The 12,728-nt window shown below is 41.5% G+C and overlaps 1 long non-coding RNA gene across 5 annotated transcripts in view; it reads right to left on the reverse strand.

The window, feature by feature from the left end:
• Nucleotides 1-204: 204 nt before the first annotated feature.
• LOC140649493 (uncharacterized) overlaps nucleotides 205-12,728 on the reverse strand; it is a 36,570-nt gene continuing 24,046 nt past the window's right edge. For 2 of the 5 annotated variants that reach the window (XR_012041630.1, XR_012041631.1), the window contains one exon: nucleotides 11,056-12,721. This is a non-coding gene — a long non-coding RNA (uncharacterized lncRNA). Of the gene's footprint in view, nucleotides 2,288-3,885; nucleotides 4,265-5,838; nucleotides 5,942-11,055; nucleotides 12,722-12,728 lie in introns of those variants that run through there. The other 3 variants (XR_012041634.1, XR_012041633.1, XR_012041635.1) reach the window with 3 other exon arrangements.

The following is a 12,728-nucleotide window of genomic DNA, read 5'->3' on the forward strand; positions in this document are numbered from 1 at the left end:
ATTCCTTTTCTGCAAGGGCTCTTGGATTTCTCATCCCAGAACTGTAAGAGAACTGGGAAAAGGGGACTCCCCCTTCATTGAAGATGACTGTAGTATTTCTTTTTTATTGTAGATGCATTTATACATCACATAAATGAATCCCACAGTTTCACTGAGAAAAGAAAGCCCTCCCTCAGGTTAACAAGTGCAGATGCCATTTTCAGTTTGCTTAGACACATGCAGCACATAAATTTAGGGCCAAATGTGTGATTTTGCCTTGTTCCAGCAGAGCCAGTTTACAGCTTCTCAGCCCTGTTGGCAAAGCAGAATTTCATCAATCCCAGAGGGAAATTGCGTTTTGAACGTAATGGTTTCTGTAACATAAGATCACTTTGCAGAGAGCAAGCCTGAAGAGGCTGGCTCCCCCGGCCCTGTCTAGCTTCTCTTGTCCTTGAAATCTTGTCCTTTCCCCAGAAGTGCAGTTAGCTGGGCAAGCTAACAGATGATCTCCTCCTCCCCGGGCCCAGGCTTATAGGTGATTTGTTGCTTCTTGTTACAGGCTGTTGCCTTCAGCATGGCTAATTTTTGTTCATGACCTGGTGTGGTGCTGCCTCCACTACCTTGTTTTTGGGGGTGACAAGATGTCGTGAGCCCAAACATGCATAATGAATGCTTATAGAAAAATCGTTCCAGACAGGAGGTTTTTCCCAGATCAAAGTCTCAACCCTGTAGTGTCAGTCCGCGCGGCCTGAGCCATACGGTGGTGCTTAGAGCACCAGTAAGCCACCGAGCTTAAGGGGGACTGCAGGCCAAAACAGTTCATGAGTTTATGCATGACTGCTCCTATATCTGTTTTTTCTTCTGATCTGCTCTAATTGTGTTATTGTCCTTATACATTTCTAATCCTTTTTGAATCCTGCTATGCTCTTGATCATTCCTGAACTCACCTGGAAAATCGGTAATTGTCACAGTTTGACTTACTAGCAAGACATTTATCTAGGCTTTTCTAGTTATCACCTGATATTTCCCTTGTGTAATGGAAAACATGACTGCATGTGATATTAGGGCTGGCTCACATGAAAATTGTCATAAACGTTAGTAGTGGCAAAGTCAAGATGCATAGAAATCATACAGTACAATATATTGCTGAGAGTTTAAAACAGTGATTCTGAAGAAGCCTTCCACGTCCCAAAATCTGGATCAGAATCAGAGGTCCATATGTGCCATTTTAAGCAAGAACTTCCACTGTGCACTACAATCCTTCTATCCCAAAGCAAAATATTTCCAGTCTTTTATATAAGCTGAAAATCAGTATGGAACTACAGATGTATGAAAGCAGATGTCTAAATGGCATTAGAAGAGTGCAACATGGCAGATAGGTTAGTTTTTAGTTTTATCATGTTTCTCTTATATGCTTCACAAGTTACTTCCATAATCAGAAATGTATTAACCTCAACAGATTGCTTAAAAATTTATGCATGTGACATAATGCTACAATGAACTTTAAGAGGTCGGTTTTGAAGAAGGAAAGGTGGAAAGTTTGGACTTAGTATTTAAAATAATTTCCTTGCAACAAACTTCTGCTTGTCTCTGGAGTCTTGTTGCAAGTGGAACTGGTGAGTTACATCCTGGACAGGACAGGCAGAGTAAGACTGCTCAGAACGCTTGAAAATATCTCCTGCTTATGTCTTGTTTATGGAGACCAACTGAGTGACAGTCTACCTTCCGTCATATTGGTCTTCCATGAGTCTCACATTTACTATTTTCAGTTGACAAAATATCCTTTCTTGAAATAGTACCAGTTAGTCTCTCAGTTTAGCTCAAGAAGACATGGTGAATTTTAAACTGGTGTTCAGCATTTGCTTCCTTGCATTTAAGACATTGTCTTCATCAGACACTGGAATGTGATGTGTCTTCTTTTCCACAGAGTAGATGTTTGATGAGCAAAATAATTTAATGCTGCACATAACATCTATTACATCACAGCAATATCCTGCCAGCACTTTAACAAGATTCTCTCTTCTGTATGCAGCTCCAGGATGGGACTTTCACTGAGTTGTGTTGCTTTAAGATGCAGAACATTGCTTCAGCCCTCCACGAGAAGCCATCAGCAAAGTTAGCAAATTCCCCAAAACCTTGAATTGTATGTAGGATTTTGGATTGGCTCAGTATTATTTACAGTGTTTTGCTGTTTGTGATTAGGTTTACAGGAAGGCTGGCTGCAAAGTTTTGATCTGGATTTCTCCAAAGTGTTTGGTTCATTTCTGGGTTGGAGCACGCTGTAGTCAGCAGTTGTTCCTATCAACATCTGTAAAACATTTGGCATTACTTGAAAATATTAGTCACGATTGTAAAACGAATAAAAGCCCTTCTTTCGTATTTTAACTATAAGGTGGTCATGTATGCTGAGACCTCATTGATTTAGATGTTATCTCTCTGCTAGTAATATTTTTGCTGTGCTTGCTCCAAAGCCTGGATTTTTGATCTGGGAGCAATTCTCAGCTGAGCAAATTAGTCTAACTGAAGAGCTGTGCCAGAACTCGGAAGACTTGTGGATTTACATCCAGCTGCTCTGTACTGATTTGTACCAGTTCTCGAGCCTCTCAGATAAACTCTGTGGTACATTTCCAGTCTGTCATAATTAGCAGAATTTTTGTATGCAAGACGCTTCTCAATTGATAGCTGAGTCTATAATAAAGATGAGGACTTCGTATAAATATTTTAAACACTCCAATTGAACAATATTAGCAAAGTGTCAGGAAATAAGGGCTTCCCAATATGAGTTAGTTACCTATGAAAGATAGTCTTACTGAGAGAAATGGACTAAATCGTGATGCCCTTTCACCTGCAGATAAATGCATGAAATTGTGTCAAAACGCAATACTGGCTGAGCAAAGTCCTGATTGCAATGTGGTAAAATGTGCTTTTCATGTGCTGTAAGGACTCTAGCCCATGCGCTTGGAATTAAGACCTGTTTCAAAAGGTATTTTGATGGGATCATATAAGACGTTTGTCAAATATATGCCAAATGTACACGGCTTAAGAGGCTTTCTGGGTCAGAAAACTTCAGTAATTGTGTGTGCGCCATCTTTCACTATGGACTAGATTAAGACAAAACATCTCAGAAAAGCTTCAGTAATTGTCTCTGTGTGTGCCGTCTTTACAGACTAAATTAAGCCAAAGCACCTCTTATTTGCTATGGCTTGAAAGAGAGACTCAGATATTATGATTCAGTGACTTGTTAGTCTGAAACAACTCAGCCACATGGCTGAGCCCTGAGGATGGGTATCTCCTGAGCCAAACTCTACATAAGCTGTCTAGTTATGAGGGCACTCCAACTGCTTCAGGCTTTAAAATCCACCTTTTAATTGATATATGACAGCCCATTCTTGCCTGGTATTGCTGTGCTTTCAAGAACATCTTGGCTTCCGTGTTGCAGGATTTGACCCATTGGTAGTTTTCATTGGGTAAAGCCAGAACTACTCTTTGAGCGTGTGTGAAGTCTTCCAAGAATTGACTGGCATTGGCCTACTTCTACTCCAGCAGAAGTCAGTCAGCAGGAATTGCACCAAGGAATCAGAGCTAAGCTAGTGCTGAGTGTCCTTGAAAATTCACCCTGTATGCCCATTAGCAATAGTGTATGACTGTGCTGAGATCGGTGACGGACCTTTTCCCACATATAGGTATGATGTCCTAGCTTATAGAATACTTTTCTAAACCAGGTCCAACATCATGCCTACAAAATTAGTAGTGACATTTTTGGCAAGTATTAGGTCATACTATCTGCAGATTGCTCATAGTTGGTTTAGGCTCAAATGAAATTTGCTCTTTGTTCTGGAGATTAGTTTTCACCTCTGCTTGGGCAGAGCTTCGGCTTACACATTTATCCACCAAATGTCACTGCATTGAATCTATCCTCCCACCTAAAAAAGGAAGCTCCTTCAAAGTTTCGTTTGTTGGTCCTGGTAAAATAACATCTAAATTTGCCTTAGATGATGAGCATGAAGGATACTTCCGAGACAGCAGGCATATTATTAGCATCAAGCTCAGCAATCCCTTTTGCTGTTGTTGTATCCTGAAGAGCCACTAGTGCTTCAGAGACGATGATAGACACACCTTTTCTGCTGGTGGCCTTTGGTGTCTGATCTGACATGAGTAGACGCTCTGTCAGGCTACACTGGGTTTGTTTGGGGCGCTTTATTCCATCTGACCTCTGTTGATTATTCCCATCCATCAATGGACATGTGCAAGCAGAACCCCAGGCTGGTTGCCACTCGCTCCTCTTCTGCAAGCAGAGGAGAAAAGGCACAAGTCAGGGGAGCGCGGTGAGGGGGCAATGCTTCCCTGCCTTCCTGCTCACGGGGGTGGAAGAGTGAAGCAGGGATGGGGATGGGGACCAGTTGGCACATGTTAATTATGACAGTGGTTTGAACATCAAAGGATGGAGATACAAGAAGCAAATATGTGAGCAGAGAGAAAAAGAGAAAGAGGAAAGAATAGGTGTGATGTTACAAGAGGAGGTGTTTGCTGGATCTAAGGGCTTAAATTCCATGAGGTAATTATAGAAGTATAAACAATAAATCAGTCTTTATCTGGCAAACTTTTGACCGTAAGAAAAAGGAAGATACATCAATGGGATTATCGGATCTAGCTCTGTAGGGTATAGAGTATAGCTGTAACAGTTTTGGGCCCTAAGTTTCTCTTTGAACAGCTTGATAGCAAGGCATGCATCAAAACTATTACTAAGAATGTGCTGTGGGTTTCTTGCATCTTCCACTGAAGGAGAAAGCTGTTACTGATTACTGGCTACGTTGGTTGTATTTCAAGGCTGGGCTCATGTGGCAGTTTTCTTTTTAGCTCTGAAGCCAACTAACTGTGTGATAACCTCATTCTTTCCCTCTAGGGAAGACCTTGAAGAGTCCACTCCTATGACTGGTTTAGGCAGAGAGAGAGCTCTGCATAAGTGGGGAGGAAGGCTCTTCTTCTGCCCTTTTCCCTGTCCCAATCCCCTTTTCCTCCACCTCTGCAGCAGCAGAACGAAACCCAGGCTCCATCTCCCCTTTACGGTGATCTTTGTATCACCATTGTCTGATTAACAAAATGATTTGTAAAGACTTTGTTTTACCTTTGATCTTGCAAAACAAGGGTAGCTTTAAACAAAGCCAGATACTTTAAAGATCACCACATGGTTTTAATAGCATTTTCTACTTTGTGTCATAACTTGAATGAACAAGATATGAACAGTATTCCTATTGTCACCACATTTCCCTGTGTTATCGCATTTGCTAATATTTCCTAGTTAAAAAAATATTGGCAACTATTATGAAGCTGATGTTGTAACTAAATATCTTCTGCTAGCTCCATCCTTAGAGCCTGTTCCAAAGCCTACTGAAGCTGCTAGAAACTTGCTCTCTGACTTCAGTCAGTGTTGGATCTGAAGCACAAAAAGGGAAATGGCATGCTCGGGAGGTTTCCCACCTTTCAGATCCCATTCCTCTGCTCCCTCCAGCTATGCAAAAGTTCTCACCACGTTGCAGAGCACAGTGCGGTTTGGATGCTGTACGCACATATGCGAACATGATGGGTTTATGGGTGTATTTTTGCTGACAAACTGAAATTATGGGAGGAAGAGAGGGGAAGTACTTTGTTTGAGATTTGAAGTTACATTTTTTAATTGATCTTGTAAATAGAGTGCTTGAGAAATGAAACAAAAATAAAGATGTTTTCATTTCTCTGCAGCTGAAAAATATACAGAATGAAAATTGAGGGGAGGAGGGGAGAAAGGATGAAGTCACAGATACTTCAGTTTCCCTTTCTCCCCATTAGTGCCATGCTCTTTCACTTACATAACAGAGGAGAGGCCGAGCTAGTGCACAGATTGCTCTTCCACTTCATAGCCATGCAGCTGCATCCTGCCCTGATAACTAATCTCATTTATGTCCTTTCCAGAAGACGGCCTGCCCTGGGTAGCAATTACAGTTGGTTAATTTTGGCACAATGTGATTAAAAGCAGACTGATATAAATCACTGAACAGTGTAGCTTATGAAAATGCAAGTTGAGGTAGCACCCCAACCACAGCACTATCATGAGAGAAGCTGAGAGCCAGATGTTGGCCTGATGATAGAAGTAATCTAATAATGGACTTTGTGTATCCTCTGGAGCTTGAGAGCCCTGCCTAACATTTTTTGTCAGCCAGATATCTCCGTGTTGCAATACATATTGAACATTTTAGAGGTTCACAAGTTGGTTTAATGGGTTGTCTTGGCTTATAGCTAAATACCCTAGGAGAAAGTCTGGGAGCAAGGTCTTCTGGAGCCCTGGCAGGGAGACCCCTAATAGGGGATATCCTAGGAGGGATATTCGGAGTACCTTAGGTATCCAGGTGTCTTAGGCACTCTGAATCTTACCTTATATTAAAGTCTAAAGTAGCCTGTGTGAGTAGGTGGTGTCATATATGGGCACGAACAAGTGACGAGTGTCCCTGGAATCAGGGCAGCTGGATGTATATGTGGAAACCTAGTGTAAGTAAAACTGTAATCAGACTCTTCCTGCATCTCCTTGCATTTCTCAGATAAATGAGACCAAGTCCACTGAAAATAGGGACTGTAAAACAAAGCCTTTTTTTTTTTCATCAGCTGAGGTGTGGTAGGACGGATTCCCTTTAAGTTAAATGTGAGTGCCCTGATTACAAGCTCACTTTGGGCTCTTTGTGGCTTAAAATGTGAGGCTGTCCTGGCTAGTGTGCACCTATATATAACCTCTGCTGGCAGAGGATGAGCATGGTGGCTCCTGAGCCAACTTCCTGCCTGCCACCTACACTCAGAATGCTGTCACCTCCTCTGAGATGTCCCATGTGATACAGGAGTGACATAAGGTGCAGCTAGGGACGGATAAAGCTCTGGTCCACAATGTCAGAGTGCATTATAGCAGTTGCCCACATGATACTGCCATAGAGTTTGATAGCAGTTTAGTCACTGGTCTTTGCAGTAAGAAAATGATAGAAAAGCCATTAAATTACCTGGTGATGTGGTTGAATAAGAGAACCTTGTAAAGAGAGTCATCTGCTTCTATTAAATGGACAGCACAAAAGCACAAGGCCTGAAGAGAATTTATGCCCAGAAATGATGTCTGTTTTCTTGGGACAAACCCTCCACCTCTGCCAGAGTTACTTTGCACCTTGTACGTGAAGACTAAGTTTTGTAAATTTTTTTGAACAAAAAAGCAAGGAGATGAAACTATTTCTGTGCTTTGCTTGAGACTTGGGCTGGAGCAGTCGCTAAGAAACTGACAGTGTCCTGATCAGAGAGAATTTGATTATGGGGAGCATTTGTATTTCTTTCTGCATTAATCTGCAAGTCACGCATTTGGAAGTGATGGCTTGAATATGAAGAAATCCATTAAAGGAGAGAGGAAAAGGAAGAGAGAGGAAGAGATAGAGAAAGGGGAGAGCAGGAGTTGATGAGAACACAACTCCTTGGCAAGTTACTCTGCAAAGGGTAAACAGAGACTGGAGTGTCTCTACCTGAAGATTCAGTCTTTGTACTCTATGACATGGCTTTTCTTCATCAGTAGAGTAAAATTTTCCTGAAACCCCTTTTTCTTTTCCTACCAAAATGTATGTTGTGGAGAATCAGTGCTGACTTCATTACATTGTTTTGCTGCAGAAAAGATAGCAAAGCTTGTGGGAAGGAGGAGGGTTAAGGAATAGTTAATTGAAAATGAAATGACTTGGGGTTTTTTACCTTAAAATAAGGTTTCATTTTGCAAAATATGCTTTTTTATTTTTTAACAAAGCTTCCAAAAGATGACAGGAAAATTATTTTTCCCATTCCCAGTCAACCAAAAAACCACAATTTTTGGCATAGCTTTTCCCAATCAGATCGTGCTTTGCTTGAACCATGGATTTGTGTAAGTAAGGAATTATGCTAGGACCTGCTCCCATTCAGTAGATGACTCAAAGCAGAGCCTCACTGGTTCCTCAAAACAACTTTCACTTGCATTGGACTACACACCATGTACCATTTAAAGCCCAACACACACACTTGTAGAGCCAAGGCTTTACAAAGTCTGGACTATTCCTTTCTTTGATGAATAACATATGGTGCCAAGATTTATCAGATCCTGTCCATGCAAAACAAAGGTTTAGAATTAACATTATCCATGTTTAATGACAAAAGAAAAGGTGATGTGATCCTCTGGTGGAAGAGAGTCATGCATTACAGTATCTCTAGGTTATATTCATCACTTTCACAGACATAATGAATTTTCCATGCACCTCCTGCTGTTAAATTGTCATTAAAAGAACCAAATAGATGGTATCAAATTCTTGGAGTATTGTGCTAACCTTGTTCAAGCAAAGAAAGAAATTTCACACTATTTCAGAAGCTGTACCCTAGACTGAGACATGGAAAGACAGAGAAAGGCTGGCACTAGATGGAGAACTGTTCTCAAATCTAAAATATCTGATCAGTAATTTAATGTATAATGTTGTTTTGTTTGTCTTCATTTCTCAGTCATCAGTGAAAGGACTGCAAATTCCCTGAAATTCGACAACATGGCTTGTTGCTGGTGTAACACTGGGGCTGCAATGCGGGACATTTCCAACAGTGCCAACCATGTGTTGTGCGTCAGTTCAATACAAGCACTTGCAGGACAGTAAAATAGTTGCTAGATAATGCCAGTTGCTTTTGCCCCTTAAAAGCTTGCCAGTGCTATGAAAAAGTTGCTCCAATTGCCTGAATGTTGTTGCTTCAGAAAAAGTATGCATCTGAAATCCCACATATGTGATAATGATTTTGAAAAAGCAGCGATCACTGCAACCAAAGCATTTGCATCTGTTAAAAGCACAGCTTGCTCTTTCACTTGTGTCAAGGCTGTTGGCACAGAATTCAAAGCACTGCATTGGCAACTCTATCAGGAAGCAAGTGCAGCATAAAGCTATAATAGCTGTCTTCGTTAGCTTTTGTTATCTAAAAAATTCCAAGTGCTTTGGATAACATAAGGTGCCACATAACTATGGAAGCTGTTGGGCAGCAGCTTGACAGCCATATGCTTACATCTATAATGTGTGCTTACCCTCGTCTTTAACTAAATGTTTTCCTTTAGCAGCTGTGGCAACAGTAGTGAGCTTGAACAATTCCCACACAACTAAAACACAGCTGAAGGCACTGGGTTCTCTGCTGAGGGGACGGAGGCCACAAGTACTCTGATCACTCAAAGATTTTCAGAGGGGCCAAAGCAACTTAAACACCTACTGCTAGAGATATGCCTGTCTGTGTGGCAAGGGCTGTGTTGCAAAGATTCCTGCCCTAACACTAACCCAGTGTGCTGTGGAGTCATGCACAGTTGCTGGTGCAGTCGGAGAGGGATATTGCCAGGCTGGCTCAGCATGGCGCTGAAGCAGCAATCCTGCTTCTGGTCCTAGTGCTAACTCATGTGGGTCATGAAGGCTATCTCTGCACTACCTTGGGGGCTGAGCTGGCTTGTGTTTCTCTGCACCTGTGGTGTGGATCTTCCCTAAATTCCTCTGAAATCTCCCTTTTTGCCTCTTCAGACACCGAACATGGACGAACTGGGAGATCACGGGAGCAGTTGGAAAGGGAATGCAAGCAGAGCTAGGAGGAGGCATGCGTGGCTGGCTATGGAGATGCAGGGAATCCAGGCACTTTTTTTTGAAAGGACAAGCAAAATCTCTCCACACCAGGATGTTTGAGGTTTGTTTTATATGCTGCCTTACTGTGCTCCATGTGATAAAGAAAGAAAATCCAGACCAAATCCTGCACTCATCACTTTCTCACAACTCCTCTTTAAAGTCTGACTAACCATTAGATGCTGCCCTGACAAAGACAAAATCTTTGAGTTCCAATCTTTCTCATTGGAAACACAAAGTCTTTCATTAAAATAAACCTCTCCTGTCCAGTAGCTGAAACATGTTGAGCATAAAGAGCCTGGCCATCTTTTCAGTCACGGTCCTGTGGTGAGGGTGGCACGTGGTGGCAGTAAGCTTCTTGAGGATTTCCACTCTAAAACTGAGACTGTTTTGCCCTCCCCGCTGATTGGGATTTGTTCATTCTTCCTAGGAAACAATTACTGCTTCATTTTTCATTTTCTACAGAAAATGTTTGGAGTACCTTGGAGTTTGGAGCTGAGGGAAAGGTAAAGGTTGCTATACCTAATGGTGTCATCTTTCTGCTCTAATACTGGCTGCAGGCTGACTATTGCCTTGTGGTAGTATAGAAGAGTGCTACACCAGCATACAGTATACAAGTTACTGCCGTTTATGTGATCCATAGGGACTATACAGCTGCAGGGGTCTGCAGGGTGCAAGGCTGCATTCCTCTCTTCTCCCTCCCCACCTGAAATATTTCGTAGCACATTTGGAATACAAGTTTGTGCTTTTAAAGTTTGACCTTTTACAAATGAAGTAGATGAGAGGAATCTGTCCAGACAGTTTTTATTGCAGCAGCACTAGTATTGCCTCATTATTAATCTCTCTCCAGATGTGTCAATTATTGCTCCCTTTCCAGATAAGACGGTGGACCTGCACATGGTGGGATAAGGGAGTGAAGGGTGCACAACTCCAGCTGCCTCTCACAGCTTTCCATAGTGCCAACAGCTGGCATGACCATTCCTGAGAAAAAGCACTTCTCTTCTCTTCCAGTATTGCTTGAGAAGAGCCTGGCTTGGCCACTGGGGATCCATTTTGGAGCTGTGAACATTGAGGAGAGGAAGGCAGATCTCTGCAGTCTGGAATAAAGCATGTAAGTTCCTGAAAGAGTCTAGTTTAGACATGCCCCTCGTTTAGACATGGCTACTTTAGACATTGTGGTAGACAATGTGGAGACAAACTCCCATAGACAGCTTAGGGGATCCCTTTCCATCCAGGGGGCTGACTCATGTGCATCTTTCCTTCAGTGCCAGTTTCTCATTGGCATTTCTATATGATTGTTATAGAAACTATGTCAGTTTAACTTAGTTGCTTATATCACAGATATGATTGTTTCTAACACACTGCACAAGAAGAAATCTCACACAAAAATAGAAGAGTTGGAAAAGTCTATTTTAATATACCGGTTTGGAAAAAAGAAAAAAAAAAAACCACGAACAAAACAACAAAAAACCCAGCCACTGTAAACCTAACTAAAAGCAATTCACAGCAGTAATGCAATTTCATTGTTTTCCAACTATTTGGAGGTTAAATTGGGCTTTTGGCAATCTGATAACCTGAGCAAACAACTCTAAACTAGTCTTAGCCTCCCCCTTCTTTAAATAAAGCTCAACTTGTAATATGGAATGTGAATTGTTTTGACTGTTAAACCATTCCAAACTCAAAACCCACTCATCATAAATGTGTTGAAAGAAGAATATATTTCAATAGTGCGGCAGACTCTTTGAATACAGTAGAACAGCGGTCTTCAATCAACTAGACTTTCTTTCCAGAAACAGAAAATGAAAGCATAAGTGCCATACACATTTTTAAATGATTTATCTAAATTCAAAGAACTAACTTTTTTGTGACTGATTATAACTGCACATATGAATGGCTATGGATAACAGGTTTCTTTCGCTTTTCAAAATGATATATAACAATGTTCCATGCAGAGACCTTCTATTTACACATCTGTTCAGCACCTGCCCATAATTACTTAGTTAGATTTTATTATTGGGCTTGTCACCATATTAATGTAGCTGTACATTCAAATTGATTGTAATTGCAAATTTCCTGAAAAAGCTTGGTTTCTGCAAGTATTTAATTAAACTGATATCCTAAATTAAAAATAATTATGTAACTGTACTCCACTACAATAACACATGCATGTCTCTCTCTACATAGAAAATGGGTATTTCACATAATTCATACAATATGTGGATTAATATTGTACAATTAAAGGTCAGTCTCCACTAGAAAAGGAGGAATAATTTACTTCAGTGTTTAGAAACCTGACATATTTCAATTAAGCAAGCAATTTGTCACAAACTTCATAAATCAAGTTATCGAGGAACAAGTTAGCAATGGTTATAATAAATAGAGATGGTGAAAAGTAAGCTTATTCTTTCTTGTGGCATAATTTTGCTTGAGTAAATGGTTTCTATAGAAAGCCTTCCATTTCTAGGTCATGAGGTCATATCTAGTATGTCTCAGTAACTACTGATGTTTATTTCCATCTAATGGCTGTTTGGAGGTCTGTGACACAGTCGGTAGCCTCTGCTGAGCAGTTGTCTCTGGTACACAAAAAAAACCCCATGACACCGCCCTTGAAGCCTCTTTGGTCTTGGGATAAATCAGGAGAGGAGTTGGTCCCAGCCCAAGGACCTGGAGAGCGCCATCCCCAGCAGTGTGTCGTGGGAAGCTGGAGCCCAAGCTAAGCTCACCTTCCCCTGTGAGTCTGACCCTGGTGCTACAGCCACAGGCATCAGCGACCTGGAAACCGAGCTTTTGCATCACTGAGTGAGCGCTGAGGCAGAGCTGCGCTGGATTGGCACAGTGGCACAAAGTTACCTGTCAAGAATTAATTTCCTCTCATGGGAGAACAGAGACATTTTGAGAGGAAATGTTCATGTTTGTTGTTGAAAATGCATCCAAAAATTCTACAGTACTTCACCTGAGGGACAGTCAAGTATTGTCAGTGTGAAAGTTTCTGGAGCTATGGACCAAAACGTGCTTCCCAGAAACCCAAAACTGCCTTTGCTTTTTCCCAGTCCTTCTGCGGAGCTGTGTGAGCCTGTGGAGGCCGGTAGAGCCTGGGAG

This window comes from Ciconia boyciana, chromosome 3 (genome assembly GCF_034638445.1).
Source record: "Ciconia boyciana chromosome 3, ASM3463844v1, whole genome shotgun sequence".
NCBI classification, from domain to species: domain Eukaryota; kingdom Metazoa; phylum Chordata; class Aves; order Ciconiiformes; family Ciconiidae; genus Ciconia; species Ciconia boyciana.